Genomic DNA, 16,009 nt, shown 5'->3' with positions numbered 1-16,009 from the left:
CCCATCTTCACAGAACTTTTTATTTCTCCCTCTTACAGCATCATTCTTCTTCAAAGATAGTTCAAAGTTTCACGGTGGCACAAGAATTTGGCACAAGAACCTCTAAGAAGATAATCTATTTTTTCTTTCTTTCTTTCCTTCTTTCTTTCTTTCATTGATTGTATCAATAGGATGTTCTTGAATGAAAGAGTCTGCAGTTGCAGAGAACTTTCTGTACAACTACTTTCTGTTCAATTTTCTCAGTCTCTAGAATCATGCTACTTACTGTCGAACTGAGAGAGAGAGAGAGAGAGAGAGAGAGAGAGAGAGAGAGAGAGAGAGAGAGAGAGAGATATGGAGGGAGGGAGGGAGGGAGGGAGGCAAGAAGGGAGAGAGGGAAGGAGGGAGGAAAGGAGGGAAGGGAGATTTGGTCCAGAAAGTAACAGAGTAATAGAACAAAGCTCAGTGTCAACACTTTCAAACTGCAAAATTGCTGGCTAAATTCTTTCATTTTCCTGTGTGGGGGCTCTATGTTGTTTCATTGATGTATTAAGATCAGGCGTATCTCCTCTTCCCCACCCTCCTGCATCTTTTGTTCTAGCCATCGTTTAAATTACTACTTTAAATAAAATGGAATAACAGACTTCCTTCTCAAGTTTTGTTGAAAAAGTTAATTTTCTACTTTGCCACCCAAATGATGTTTGCAGTACAAATAGCTGTCATTGCATTCTTTCCTGACCCTTGGTTCAAGGCCCATTCCAGATGCAGATGCAGTTCCAACCTCACATCCTACCTCTAGCTCTCATCGCCCTCCATTCCCACAGGTCCCTCCCTATACTTGTTATACTCAATAACAACACCACTTTAGTTCCCACAAACACCCCATCACTTCTGTACTTTAGAACATGCTATTCCTTTTTCTTGGCCTGCCTGATTCTTCCCCAAGCCTCTTACTATGGTTTCTAACCATGCAAAGAGCTTAACTTGGTTTTCACAAATATTAAATAAAAAACGCACACCAAGTACTCAGTTCATGACTGAAGCATTGAATGAATGTTAGCTCCCGCTCTTGGACACAAACTCCCTGCATAAAATTAAACGTGTTCTCTCATGTAACTACACTGTACACAGTCTTTCCCTACAGCATAATATGGATGGCACAATGGAGAAAGCACTCCATTAGAGAGAAATTACGTGTCTGGTCCAATCCCAGCTCTTCCATGTTACCAATTCTGATATTTGTGAAGATCATAGAGGCTCAACGGGGCTTCATTGGGAACCCAGTATCATTTTGTGGATAATTTTAAGGATTTAAAAATAGTGACTTTACTGTAGAAACTAATTTTATATCATCTGATATTACCATATCAGTACACAGTGCTGCCTCCCCAAATCTATGTGTGTGGGATCTAAAACATCTAATCCTTAAAGTACAAGTTAAGTTTCTGTACAGTCAATTCTCAATATAAGAGAGTTAGGAGCCAGGGATGAAATCCAGCATTGAATCATAGTGAATCAAGCTAGCTTTTTGAGGAATCTACTACAATGGAACTCTATATAAACATAAACATGATTATTAACTGTTTGATGATGATGATGTAATAATTTCATCACACCAGCTGGACCCACTGGACCTGGACGCTTGAAATATAAAGCCATTCCCTTGGCATTCCTGCCGAGAATGGAAACTAGGTATTGAACAGCTTGTCTTCAAATCTCCACAAAGTTGTCTACTTCTGTGACCCTGAGCACACTGCTTAAACTTCCTAAACTTGATTCCCTCATTTTAAACTAAAAATGATAACAATGGTTCCATTAGGAGAGATTCTTAGGATGGATGACACATGTGATAGATTCTGGTACCTAAGACATGGTCATTAAAGGTTAACCATCACAGTATCATTGAGTCTTTAGCACAATTAGTCTCCTTTTGCGGCAGACCTCAGCACCCAGCAAAAGCCCTGTTTGTGTACTATACCCTGTACTCTATGAATCTTACCTTAAAATCTTAGCAAATCCTTTTAACAATTGAAATTTGTCACTTGGGTTCACCTCCCAATTATGGTTCAGTCGCCTTACAGACATCTCCAGATGGCTGGCTGTGAAAGGATAACTGTAATTGGACTGAATCCCCAAAAGTCAGTCATTTTCTCTGCACCATACTGAGGGCCTGAGGCCTCATCACCCAGTTACCTCTCCTTCCTCCTACCTTTTTCCACCAGAACTGGCCAGCCTCCGGGTACTTGGCTTCTGTCTGTCTTTCCCATCAGCAACTGCCAAGGATGCTAGCCTGTCCTGTACTGGAGCCAGGTGGGGCTGGCAAAGCCAGCTGTTGTCTGCCTGGTGTTGCCTAGACTTGTAGATGCCAATCTTTCTTCTTTCTGGCTAACAATAAGTCTTTGGTGTCTTTGCTCTTTTCTGCAAACTGCAGGCATAGGATCCCATACTTGAGATTTTCCTTGTGGGAATGGCACTTTTCTAAAAAGGATAATCCTATCACTCATTTGCCCATATTCATTTGTTTGTTTTACTGAAACTGATCAATGTAAATGTGAGGTGGCATGCTATGCCCTCCAGAACTCAAAGAAAACAAACAGGTTTAATAAGGTTGGAGCAAGGAGAACAGCATTATATCCAAACATGCACCTTCTGGATCTAGGGGCTTCACAGTGAGTAAGTTAACTCAGCACCTCTCCTAGGATCTTCCATTTGTAATTATGCTGAACCGCAAGCTGATTGATCTCTCTTTAGAGGAAAGTGGAAAAACAAAACTTAAGTGTTTTCAGCATTCAGCTCTCCTCACTGCTATAGCTGCTTATCTGGCAGGAGCTAGTAGGACGCCTACAACCGCTTCATCCTAACTCTCCAAACGCTGGCAACAATTAAATGAATTCTTAAGAAGAGAATCAGAAAAGCAGGAGGCAAAATGAATGGCTTATCCAAGTGCTGGGGAAGGAGAGGCTGTGTATTCAAGATGGAAAGCATATAAATACACACACACACATGCATATTATGTTACATATCTATAAAAATGTGAAATGTTATTTATTTTGAGAATACCCAGTCATTTCCATCTGTAGTAAGAATCCATAATAACATTCTCTGTTTATATAACTCTTTTCACCTCAAGAGATCCCGAATGCATTTCAGACAGCTCTATATACAAACAGAGGGCAGGAGCGCCGCCATCTCTACAACGTGGTGGGAGCCAGAAAGAAAATGCTTGTGTGGCTGCATTTATCTTGGAGAGCACTAATAGGAGAGCAGAGAGCTGGTAAAAGGCAGGAGAAGCTCATGTTCTTCAAACATTATGAGAGGGGCCTTCCATGTCTGTGGGACACTCAGTGACACCTCAAATTTTGGTAGCTAATTGAGAAGAAAAGCTAAAAGAAATTCAGTCTATTTACCTTGGGGGAATGAAGGCTGATACAGGACAAGGCAAGGTTAGTGATGCAAGGACTGTGGAGCATAGACATCAATCTGACACAGATCGCAAAGTCTTCCCCTACAGTTTATGATGTTGTGTATGCTTGTGACAGGAACATATAGAAAGGCAGTATATATGGATTCGTTTTTCACCCATGTGCTCACTCATAATCTGCTTTCAAAAGGATTGGATGAATCACCTAGTAAACTCATTCTCTGTCCATCAACAATTCAGTCCAGCTTAACTCACAACATGACTGGTCTGCCTTCCACAGTATGCACATTTAAAAACAATGAGATAAAATGGTAGGAATGGTCTGTAGGTATTCAGATTTCATAAACTAAAGCTTGACTGAAGAGAATATTCCTACATAATTCTGAAACTAACACACTGCAAACTTCTTAGTATCCAGAAAATAAATGGGAAAATGGCTTAATTATTGTTCAAAGAAAATAATACTGACCAAATGACCAGTTATAAAGACTGTACTTCAAGCCTTAAATCATGCTGGTCTCATTTACAAGTGAAAAACACAAACACAACAACAGCAGTGTGGCAGTGGCGGCAGCAGCAGCAACAACAATGACAACCACAAAAGAACTTGTCCCTAAAGAAAAAAGATTGAGATGGAATCACAGATTATAAAGAGAGCTTCTGGTATAAAAGTGTCTTGTTGTCTGTTCTAAAAAATAAATTTCCTCCTCAAAACCCTGGTAAATTATTGGTAATTTGGTTACCTTGGTGTCATTATAGTTGCCTTGGTGTCATTAAGGTATCGGGGTCCTCCGACTGAGACCTTTTCTATTAAAAATGTCCAATCTATGAACACAGTCAAATATATTTTCTCTGCTATCTTGGGACAGATGAGAAGGACTTGCCTCTTTCTAGGACACTGCAAGACTTGAGCATTGTAGAACAGTATAGAGTACTTTTAAAGCAGTGTTGATATTAATAATAAACCTTTATTATAAGCATACACTTAAATGTTATTTCTTCTTTAAGTAAGTCAACATGTTGGGGGTCATGTGCCTCTAACAAAAAAATACAAACCAAGCAGCCACCAGAGATGTGGACAGTGCTAATAACAAACACTAATGTATAGAGAAACACATGAACTTTTATTTTATAAACATTATATTAGTTATTATTTTAGTCCTGATAAATTCTTTACACCTCCATCTTCATAAAGAAACATGAACGAGAAAGGAGGAAGGCAAAGAAGACTCATGTAATTAAACCTTATGTAGTTCAAGACTATAACACCACCTTTTTTTTTTTTTTCCATACTGATCAGTAAGCCTCGGAGATCACTCTACAGAATAATCTGAAGCTTTAACAAATGACTGAGTCCACCAGTAAGTTCAAGGGCACTGGATAATTTTAAGCATGGACAGAGCTGTTTTTGCTGGTTTTTTTCCTCCTTTTTTTCTTATAGTTTAAGCATTGTGTATGGATATCAGAGTGTAGTTTGTAAACATAAATGCAATGTCCAAGTGATGAGAAAAACAGCCACAGATGGAAACTTCTGGAACTGTTAGCCAAAATCTACCCATCTTCATGTTTCTTTCCTTATGTGGTCAGACATGACATCGGGAAGAACTGGAACAAAACAGACTTTCTAGACACGATGAGACTGTTGTCCCCATGAACTCCCAGCAGATATGTTTCCCAGCAGATATGATTGAGTTCACATAGTCAACTCAATCAAGAGTCTAGTATGAATTGGGAAGCGATTCATGAGCTTCCACCTGTAACTGACTGTTGATGGCTTCTAAGGAAGAGTGAGTTTTCTTGCAGGGTTTGGCTCTTAGGACCACACTCCAGTGGATCTTCCCATATTCGCAAGTATATGGCCATGGCAAATTGTATTCAATGGCTTATTAATTATGGTTGGAATGGCAGAGAATGGTCTGGGGTGAATTAAGAGGGATGGATATGATCAAAGTATATTTTTTTGAGATCCCAAAAGAATCGATACCTTTCTTATTGAAGAAAGCAAGGCTGGGGAAGATAAGCAACAGAAATCTCTGGAACTAGACTCATGTCTACAATCACCAAGTTAGGTTAAAGATCTCTGCTGTTCCTCCCTACCTTCCATATCAACCCAAAGAGGTTCTCCCTACAGACTTCTGGTTTCCTAAAGGAAGACAGCAGAGAATTGCCACCTTCACTTGGTTTTTAATATAATATTACAACATTAGAAAGCTCCTTCCTCTTCCCACTCATGGGAGGTAAACAAGTGGGTTGGTAGAACCCAAGATTGTTCTACTGTAGTGATAGGATAAGACACGACCAGACCACCTCAATGATATTTTTAGCCAAGGCCACTTCTAGAACATAGTGCATCTTTGTGCAAGTAACAAAATGGAATTCCACCCTGGCAGACAAATTGCAGAAAGGCCCTTTCCTCTGGCCAATGCAGCCCCAGCCTGGGGCACACAGCTTGGCAAGCAGCAACAGGGCTAGATTCCAGCCCACACTTGCCTACTCGGCCGGGTGCCTAAGTACAAAAACCCACAACTGCCCATAACGGCCATGCTTCAGACACTAATAATACTACCAATTTGATTCCAGACTCTCCAGTCGCCAAAGTCATCACATTGTGGGGAGACACACTCATTGTCCACCTCAAATTGCTGAACTTAATATTGTCAGGCTGTGTCAAGTCTGAGAGAGGTGCAGAGAGCAGAGGAGAGGTTGGCTGCCCATGTAGCCTGATGCTTTTTATTATTATTATTATTTCAATTTTACAATCATTAAGTTAGAACAAATTTTCAAAGAATGAACAGCCATTTTTTTTTCAGCATGTCAGAATTTAGTGAGACTATAATCATTTTCTCAAAATGTTTTTTGGTAAAGAATATATTAAAGGAGACATTGTTTTAAAAGTTTCCGTGTACAACTATGGCTTGTTCCACATTCTTTCTATTCAGATGTCAGACTCTAATTGCTGGTTTGCAGCAAGGTTATTGGATGGGCTCTAAAACGCATTTCAAATGAATACCAAAAGGACTAAAGGAAATGCAGTTAACAGCTGCTATACATGAGGTGGGTTCTAGTTTTATTGCAAATAATAATAACAACAATTATACAAGCCTCACTCAAATCAGCTACATGTTCATGATATAGCACCTTTCTTTGTAGAGTTCAACCCAGAAGGAACAAAAGACACAGGGCTCTAATTAAATAAAACCAAACAGAAAAGGAGTAGACAAAAGTCCACCTATCAGAAGGGAGAAGCATGCCTCAGAGAGAAAAGTACAGATTTCATTCAACCCAGTTCCTCCTTAACACTTTATAACTGGGAAATTGCTATCAGCCCAGACTCCAGAGAGCTGCAGAAGGCCGAATTGCCCCCCATTCCTTCAGACCCTTACTCAAACTATATTCCCTAGAAGAAATAGGAATGATTCTGTGCAGTTCAGTTTGAAGTTAATTTTGTACCCTCTTCTATTGCCAAAACCCAGGAATCTCTATTTTTGCCATATGATTTTCAGGTAGCTGATGTATTTTAGGAAAGCAAAGCAGACCTGGCTATTGAACTGGCCTGCAAAGACTGGCCCTAAACCAGTTTGAGATCATCATTCATTTGTTCACTTCATATTAAACTAATTCAAAGAGGCACGTTCATATCTATTGCTGCTGCCTTCTCTAACGTCCTCTTGTGAGCACAGTGTATATAGTCAAGTTTGCCCTCATGTGAAGTCTAAAATGCGCATAGATTTTTCTCACTGAGGGAGCCACTGGCTCATTTATCTTTTAATGAGGAAACAGCATCATGTAGGCACATGAATGCAACTCTATCCCACATGTATCTCATATGTTGAAAACGATTTATTATTGCTTTCATTTTAAGGTACAGAAAGATATCCTGAATATAGAGAGGGGTTTTCTGGACAGAGAAAGAGCCAAATGACGTCTGTTCCCAAGTGTAGTTACTCTATAATCTCAGGTAGGAGCCTGGAGCTGAGCCCTCTAGTGGGGTTCTCCATGGTTTTCTTCATTTATGCTCCTAGCACTTTCGACTTGGAGAGCTAGGGGCTGAAAAGTCAGCTCACAGATAAATACCCTTAATGTAAGATGCCCACGGTGATGAGCTTGCTTTTTCTCTTGCTCTCTTCTCTCACAAAGATAACAAACAGAGAGGAAAGCGTGGCACATGGGCAAGTGGAGTTAAAATGTACCGCACGTTACTAATCCTAACATAACATTGGCAGCTTGCATCATCCCCCTGCCAAACCCAAATTAACACACTGCCTCACTGGAGGCAAAGGCTGTAGCTATATTTATAGCTCAATTAACAAGTTTCATAACTAAACCTCCAGAAGTCCTAGGCAATCCTGACAAATGTTATGCATCTTAACACCATGGTGACCCTGCCAGAATGCCACCATCTCCTCACAAGGAACAACGCCTGCTATCACCTCTCGAGAACAATGAGGATTGGCATTGGCCCACTGGATAAAGGGAGGCTGGCTGGGCAACTTGGCTCTTGTCAGGGGTACATTTCCTCACAACTCCTAAACCAACACACATACTGGTGGATTCAAGCAGGCGGCTAATTCTCCCCTTTGCAGACGATGAAAATGCTGTCTCTTCAGGAGCCAATGGCTGAGCCAATGTCTGCCATCTTATGACTCAGGAACCTCAGTTCCTCCAGGAACAGCATAACACAAACAGAGTGCGTCATTTGGAGGCTACGGTTTTTTCAAAACAACATGAAAACCTCACCATTAAAATCTTTGAAGCAGGTTATTTTGCTTAAGGGAGAAAAGTCTCAGGGTGTTTTTGCAGTTTGAGAGAAAATACTGAGAAGCTACTAGCACAGAATAAAGGTTGTTAAGTCAAAGAGAGGGGCTGTCACTAAGCCTACTGAAGTAAGACCAAGAAAATGCTGCCATCTTTCACTTCTTCCTGCTTCTCAAATAAGTCTTGAAACAAAGACACTTTGACAACACCATACAGAAAGTCCAAACATTTTTGGGTGGGTCATAGGCAATCCAATTTATTACTGACTCTCACCCCATCTCCTATATCCAATCTTTTCAGTCTGTTGTGATACTTGTTCTTTGCCAGACTGTCTTCTATCACTCAACCAGAACAACAGGTCTTACCAGTATAAGATGTCCATTCTAGCAGGTGGCTCATTCTTTCTTCTGTAGATAATGGAAATGCCATCTCCCCAGGAGCCAGTGGCTGAGAGAATGTTCCCCTGTAAGTCTGGAGCACATAAATATTCTCTGTAAATTTATTCTCTGCATTTGCTGCATGCACAAATGAGTGAATTAAGGTAATTCCCCTGTCAACTGCTCCCATCAGAGCTCCCACAACACTCTCCCCACATTACCATAGGCTTCATTCATAGGCTATAGAAACTGAAGCTCCACAGACTAAGCCACTCAAGGGATGCTTGGGAGACCCTGATCTGAATCAGTAGACTCCTGTCTCTAAAACCCCACATCTTTTACCACAAAATAAAACACTGGCTTCCATGATGAAGGCATGTTAAAAGTGTCTTGAAAAGATTGATGTGGCTGCAGGAAACATTTGGAGCTTGCCTCGAGGGCAGTAGAATTTCATTTCCTGAGTAGGAGAAAGGGGGCACCAAACAGAAAGAATGGGCTAGACAAAGCCTCAGAGCTGTGACAGTTCAGAGTTCAGAGCTCAGGACACAAACTATTTCAGTTTACAGAAGAAATCACACAGGAAGTGTGACTAGATGGCTATATGTACCTGGGAAGGTAGCACTTGGTTTTGTTGTTGTTGTTCTTGTTTTGCTTTGTCTTGTTTTTTAAGTGTTAGTACTCACACACCATCTGAAGAATTTAGATGTTATTCTCTCTCTCTCTCTCTCTGTGTGTGTGTGTGTGTGTGTGTGTGTGTGTGTATGTGTGTGTGTATGTGTGTCAGAGAGAGAGAGAGACAGAGAGAGAGACAGAGAGAGACAGAGAGAGACTGCTAAAGTATCTCAAGCTTGGAGTACCAGGAAAGAAAGATGTTACCAAAAGGTACTGGGACACTGTGACCTCATGGTGACAGAATAGGTGTTCACCCTGGCTTCTGCTTTCATTCTAAGAAGTCTTGAAGGAGTTTATTCATGTGGTGCAAATTCAGAAAGTGGCTAGTGTCCTCATGGATTTAAATGGTAAATTTGCATGGGCCAGTTATGAGATAGTCAGCTACAGGTAAGATCAATACAAGTCAATATGAAGACTGAGAGTTCGAGCTGCGGTGGTAGCACAGGTGCTGCAGGGATAGCAAGCATTGAGTTCCTCTGCCTTTCTGCCCAGCTGCTCTCTATTTATTATATTCCAATTTAACCTCCTTCAGTGATACAAGTGATACACACCACAGTGGCTGCCACACTTTAGAGATCAAACCCAGAGATTGCAAGACTATTTCTTTCTCAGTACTATATTGTAAGAGTGAAACTTTCTGAAGAACTCCAAAGATTTGTCTGATACATTGTCTCTGCTTACAGTTTTTCCAGAATTCTCCAACTCATAGCATTGCGTAGGTGGTACTAGGGATGGGCACCTCGTACTTGCCTTAGAGTAACCAAAAGCCACTCCTCAAGAAAAGAATTATTTTAGAAGCACATGACCATCAGAAGACAGGTGATCCTGTAGTATGATATAGGGTGGGCCAGAGAAATGGATTTTGGGTTGTTAGAAATGAATTTTGACAGTACTTAGTAGGCTTGAGTCAAATATACAGCATAAGACAAACAATTTTTTTGCTTGCTTGTTTTATCAAGACAGAATTTCTTTGTGTGGCTATCCTGAAACTCATTCTGTGGATCAGGCAGGCCTTAAACTCAGATATTTCCCTGCCTCCCTGCCTCTCTGCCTCTCTGTCTTTCTCTGCCTCTCTGCCTCTCTCTGCCTCTCTGCCTCTCTCTGCCTCTCTGCTTCTGCCTCTGCAGTACGGGAATTAAAGTCATGTGCCACTATGCCTGCCACAAAACAACAACAAAAAAATAAATGTACACATTTAATGTGTAAATTAAATTCTGCTTTGGGAAACTATTGTATGACTGAATGGCTGATATAACAGCAAATTGTGAACAGGTCATGAGGAAACTGCCAACATTGAGAGACACACACCATGAAGATTATTAGTGTAGTGTGTCAGGATGGTGTCCATGGTGCTGGGAAAGACTTATTTATTTGGCTACTGTCTTGACATTTGGCTATCTGTCTTAGCTTAGACTTAATACTAAAACCTGGAAGTAAAAGCTAATATGTCAAGTTCTTATAAGTATAAGGATATAGTCTAGAAGAGAAGATTAAGGGGTGAAGAAATAACTATAGTGCATATATGACAAAATTATTTGTGTAAAAGGAAAAGTCTGGTCTCAAATTAGTTGTGGTCAATATCATTTAGAGGCAGAAAGAACTTCAAAACAGAATGCAGTGTTTGACTTGAGTCCTGAAAATTGATCAGTTCTTCACCAAATGTTCCAGGGGCTTGGAAAAACATTTCTCAGTGAAGAAATACTATAGATAACACATGAAAATATGACAGAGTACCCTGTTCTTATAAAATTCCAAGTGGCTATGGATGTCTTGAGAAGTAGATTCAACAGTGAGGAAAGAAATATGTCTGGAGATCCTGGCAGGCACTGGATAATGAAGGTTGTTTTCTGCATATAGAAATTGGAACTTTATGTAATATATCAACCTGAAGGCTTAAACAAGTGAGTATGCATTTTTTTTTTTTTTTTAATATCTGAAGAAATAGAGTCGAGAGGTAGGTTTCAGTTTAGATACTGATTTAGCATTTCAGCAAGGTCCACACTATTGCTTAAGACAAAGCCTTAACAGAGAGGCAGGTGAAGGGGGAGAATAAATATTTGATGGAATGTGGTAAAAATTTGGATGAGTGAAAAGATGGAAAGTTTAGGACTGAGTGTACACATAATGAGAATCAGGAACAAAAAGTTAAGAGTTGTAATACCAGTCAGAGATATACTGGGGAAGTTCTCTTTGAGACTTTCTCAATTTAGCAATAAAAGATCTACAACTTAGGAGTTCTTCCATCTGAGAAAACAGGACAATTGGTAGGAAAATGAACTGTGAGGGAGTATAATAAGGTAAATGTCAAAGGTAATACATTTAAGCCCATTGGACAGTAGAACATTCTACTTGTATTGACTTGTTATCTTACAGATGGCAAGAGAAGGAGAATTAGCTAGCTACAAGTGACTGTCATTTTCAGTAGTCAGTTTTCAAGGCAAATTTCTGCACTCCTAAGTTCTGGCATGTAGATGTCACCATGGGGCTTTCATGTACTTGATTTTCGAGGGCCCAGAGAAGGTGGCTGACTGGTCTTTCTCCACCTGGGTTCAGCAGCTGTAGATTCAATGTAAAGGATGATTGATGGCTATTTCTTGAGCAACTGATGGAATTGCTTAGAATTACCCTTAAAGTAATATATATATATATATATATATATATATATATATATATATCACTGTAACTTATGGTCATTTCCATCAAAGATGTTACCATGTGTTTTTCCTACTTTCAAAAATATTATAATCCATCTGGAAACAGAATGTTTCCATTCCATGCCTTATTTATGTTTATACCAGGAAGTCATATATAGTGATGTGTGTGTGTGTGTGTGTGTGGTGTGTGTGTGTGCATGCATGCACATGAACTCTCATGTGTATCATAGTTCACTGATCTTTCTCCATTTGGGTTTAGTGGTTACAGATTCAATATAAAGAATTATTGATAGGTATTTCTCAAACCATTGATGAAATTTCTGAAAATATATAAGTACATATAAAAAGAAATGTGTCTAAGATCCTGGCAGTCACTGAACAATGGAAAGCCTTTCTGCATATCTGCATATAGAAATTGGGATTATAAAGAATATTTTATATATATAAAACACACACACACATATGTGCATATATATTCTGCTTGTACACCAATCAATAACTAGTGCTAAAACAATTATAACAAGTCAATAAAGAGTTACATTACACATATTGCACACTAAGTCAAAGCTCTTATGTTTCCAAAATTTCTTGATCCTTTACAAAACTGAAGTATGAATCTGAGAACAATGCACCAGGCAACATTATATTTGAAATGCTGCTCCAAGATGAGCCTGAATATTGAGCTAAGCTTTGGAAAAACCTAGAAACGGTGCAGGAAGAAGTTCCATTGAAGACATTTATTTGTACTTGAGATCGATATTATTCCACCAATAGCGCACTCTACAAATTGACCCAGAGATCTGAGAGTCCCTAAACGTCTTATTTGAAACAATAGGGCAGACACTGAGAATGGTGTTCAACTCTTAACTTAGCAATTCCCACTACTGATTTAAACCAGACCTTTAGTGTTATTTTAACATAGGTTTTGGATTTAATTATCTTAAATGACTCAAAGAATGCATACAATTCCCAAACTGTTTATCTCTTTTATGGTAAAACCTCTTCCCCTATCCCTAGAAATCTGTTTTAATTATTTAATCAGTTTGGCTGAAATTCACAAAGCATTAAATTGTTAGTTGTTACTTAACATTCCTTATAAATTGCATTTATTAATTTCTGGATAGAGACTTGTCCATTGCTACAGTAATTTAAATTAGTACCACATGGTTACCGACCGCTGCTGAATGATGATTAAATCTTTGGGGCAAATTCAGTCTTTTAAGATATTTAAATGGCACTAGAGATAAGCTAACCAAATATGGGCCCAAGAAGTTACAATTTATCAAAAATGTAATAAAGCATGCCCAGAATATTCATCGTAAGCAGCACATAATGTGGTCCATGAAATGACATTTTAGCATCTCTCTCGCTGTGGTCACAGGCAAGTGTGCTGACGCTGCAGACAGTGATGCTCACTTGATATTTAACACTTCCCATCTACAAGGTGCTTTGCAATATCGTGGCTTTTTATACACTCTAGTCCCCCTGATACTCTATCCATCATTTTATTATTGGACATAGTGACATATTTCTTTCCTGGTACTTTAATTTCTCAGGCACAAACAGTCAACAGAGTCCAGAATCCTTAGGAATCTTAGCAACAGGACGAGAGGAATTGGTGGCATTTCAGAGTGACATAACTCACTGGGGAAAAGGCTAGGAAGGCCTATTGACCCCAAGCCTCTTAGGAGCAGATGAGGAAGTGGAAGATCTGGTATAGTAAATGGAATGCAAAGAGGGGGGAAGCTCTGGAACACACGGTGCCTACTCTAATCCAGAACACTTCCTCACCCAGTGATTCTATTCCTTAAGTCTAATCCTAACCCTTCAGACTTGCTTGGATCTGTGAACCAACCAGATTGTTTCTTCCCAGTCAACTAACTGGGGAAATCAAGTAACAGAAAATAAAATATTGACTCGAATACAAATTTAAAAGGCAAAACAAAAGCCAAGGTGGCAGACAAGAGCGGGGCATGAGGCAGGCCCTCGGCTGGAAGACTGACTGAAACACTTGAGAAAAATAACAAAATCAACTAATAAAATAATAGATTCATCTTCCCGCAGCTAAAGGTAAATATTAAATAATCCTAGGTGCTGCTGGCTGAAAATTAATTTCTGCAAGGTAAATAGTCTAGTACGTATATGTGTTTCAATTTCTGTTTGGCAAGGTGCCTATTTTGAGCATCCTGTGCAGGCCTTTGAAGTGCTTGCACCGCTCTGATAATGTAGATGCTTAAACAGGAATTGCTTCCTCGGGGCCTCCGAGCCCTGTGAAAAAGTCTGTTTTGGATCATCACACTCTTAAGTAATTCCAGGTATTCAGCTTAAAAACACAACATTTTTTTAATACATTAATGATACATTGCAACCCTACGGAAGTGAATTGTGCCAGAAGAGAGAAGTGACATTCACCTATTAGAGAGCCACAGAGTGCTGAACCACTGCAATTTGTGCTCCCCAAATTACAGTCAGGTGCAGTTGCCCGCATGGGCAGGTTGAAATAGGATACACAGTGAGGGGAGAAAAAAAGTGCTTCAGATGAGTCCTCTAATGATTAATTTACAATAGGAAGAAAGATCAAAGGGCAAATAGCACATTGTATTCTAAATCATGCAGCTATTACAGTCAGCCTGTCTGCCTACTCTTAGACTACCTGCCAGCCAAGCCTTGCCATCCCCTATATGTTTTAACTGTGCTGCTTGCATCCCGGTGTTTGGGGGGGTGGGGTGGGAAATCACCTAAAATGTTCCCAGGAAGTCAAACACATTTCCCTATAAATTTCAGAAATGTTAAAAGAAAAACAACCAATCAAACACCACCACCATGATCCACAATCTGAAAATTTTCAGATTCCTGCAATGCTAAAGCCCTTTTGTTTGTAATATCTATTTATTTACTCTTTAAATTATGCCAGTGTTTTTGAAAGACTCTCCTGAGGGGTGTGAGGAATTCAAGTTTGTGTTTTTCTGGAGCAAACACAGTAGTTCTCACTTGTCCTGGAGGAGAACAGAAACCTGTTGTGGAGTCAATGAATAGCCTGATCAGCACTTCCAAACATACTCAGAGTTTTCCTACAGAAGGTATTCAATCGCTGTGTTGTCTCCCCTGTCCACCTCCTGGAACTTCACCTGTATCTCAACTTGAGCTGCTGGGAAATGTTCTCTAAGGTAGATGTGCTATAGTACTAGGCAACATGACTTATGAGTATTTTTAACAGCCAAAGCCATATGCCCTCTTCTGTAAAGTATGGACTGGAGTGGGGCGCTTTCACAACAGTTGGGGGCTATTGTCAGCACTCAGGGAGGAGAATCACGTCATATGTTCTCTCATAACCAGAGGTAGAATGTTGCCTGGCTTCCGAGGAGAATTCTGGGTGAAATGGGCTGAAAAAAATGGGTGGAGACAGGTTGAATCTTGTGCCTGTGTCCCCTTCATCCATGCTTTCATGCTTCATGTATTTTGTACATCAGCTAAGAGAAAACTTCTTTTATCAAGCCAATCCTCAAGCAGACTGTTCTACATCCTCTCAACATTAGATCAACGTTCAGGGTACGCGAGGTGAGAGAGTACACCACAAGAACTAAGGTCAAAGAAAAGACAACTTTCTCTTTTCCATGAGAGCATAAAGTTGAAATCACAGGTATCCAAGGATGAGGGTAAAGTGGAAGTAACGTTTGCAGCTCAGCTTCCGGTGGAAATGACAGCCATTAAAGACAAAGGGATGCAGGAAACAAGAACAAGTTGTTGGAAGAAGGGTTGTTGCAAAGAGGCTGGACAAGTTGGTCAAAATTGAATCAGTGCTGGAATGAAGACTGGGGCATGTCTGAGACTCATTCTAGAGACGCCCCCAATTTCTACCTACTGTGGTCAATTTCCTAAATCCCCAACTTAGTTTTATTTATAAGTAACCATCTATTTGGAGATATCTAGCTGTAGTTGTCTAATTATGATCCCCAAATGTTGGGATTATAGTAAGACAGGATTCAGGTTCTAAAGGACTCAGATAGTTCCTATCTGCTTATATTGCTATAACACCTTGTGATAGGCATTATGGAAATAACATATGGAGTTATAGAAGAGCCTTGGAGATCCTGAGAGCTAATCTGAGACTCTTTTAATACAGCGAAACAAATTTGATCACCTGTGTTAGT

The 16,009-nt window shown here is 39.8% G+C and overlaps 1 long non-coding RNA gene across 3 annotated transcripts in view; it reads right to left on the bottom strand.

The window, feature by feature from the left end:
- LOC143443026 (uncharacterized) overlaps positions 1-16,009 on the bottom strand; it is a 526,104-nt gene that overhangs the window by 102,416 nt on the left and 407,679 nt on the right. For all 3 annotated transcript variants that reach the window (XR_013111702.1, XR_013111701.1, XR_013111703.1), the window contains one exon: positions 8,521-8,626. This is a non-coding gene — a long non-coding RNA (uncharacterized LOC143443026). The remainder of the gene's footprint in view (positions 1-8,520; positions 8,627-16,009) is intronic.

The sequence above is a fragment of the Arvicanthis niloticus genome, chromosome 7 (assembly GCF_011762505.2).
Source record: "Arvicanthis niloticus isolate mArvNil1 chromosome 7, mArvNil1.pat.X, whole genome shotgun sequence".
Taxonomy (NCBI): domain Eukaryota; kingdom Metazoa; phylum Chordata; class Mammalia; order Rodentia; family Muridae; genus Arvicanthis; species Arvicanthis niloticus.
Note: the sequence above shows the minus strand (reverse complement) of the source record. Positions and strands in the feature narration are given on the sequence as shown.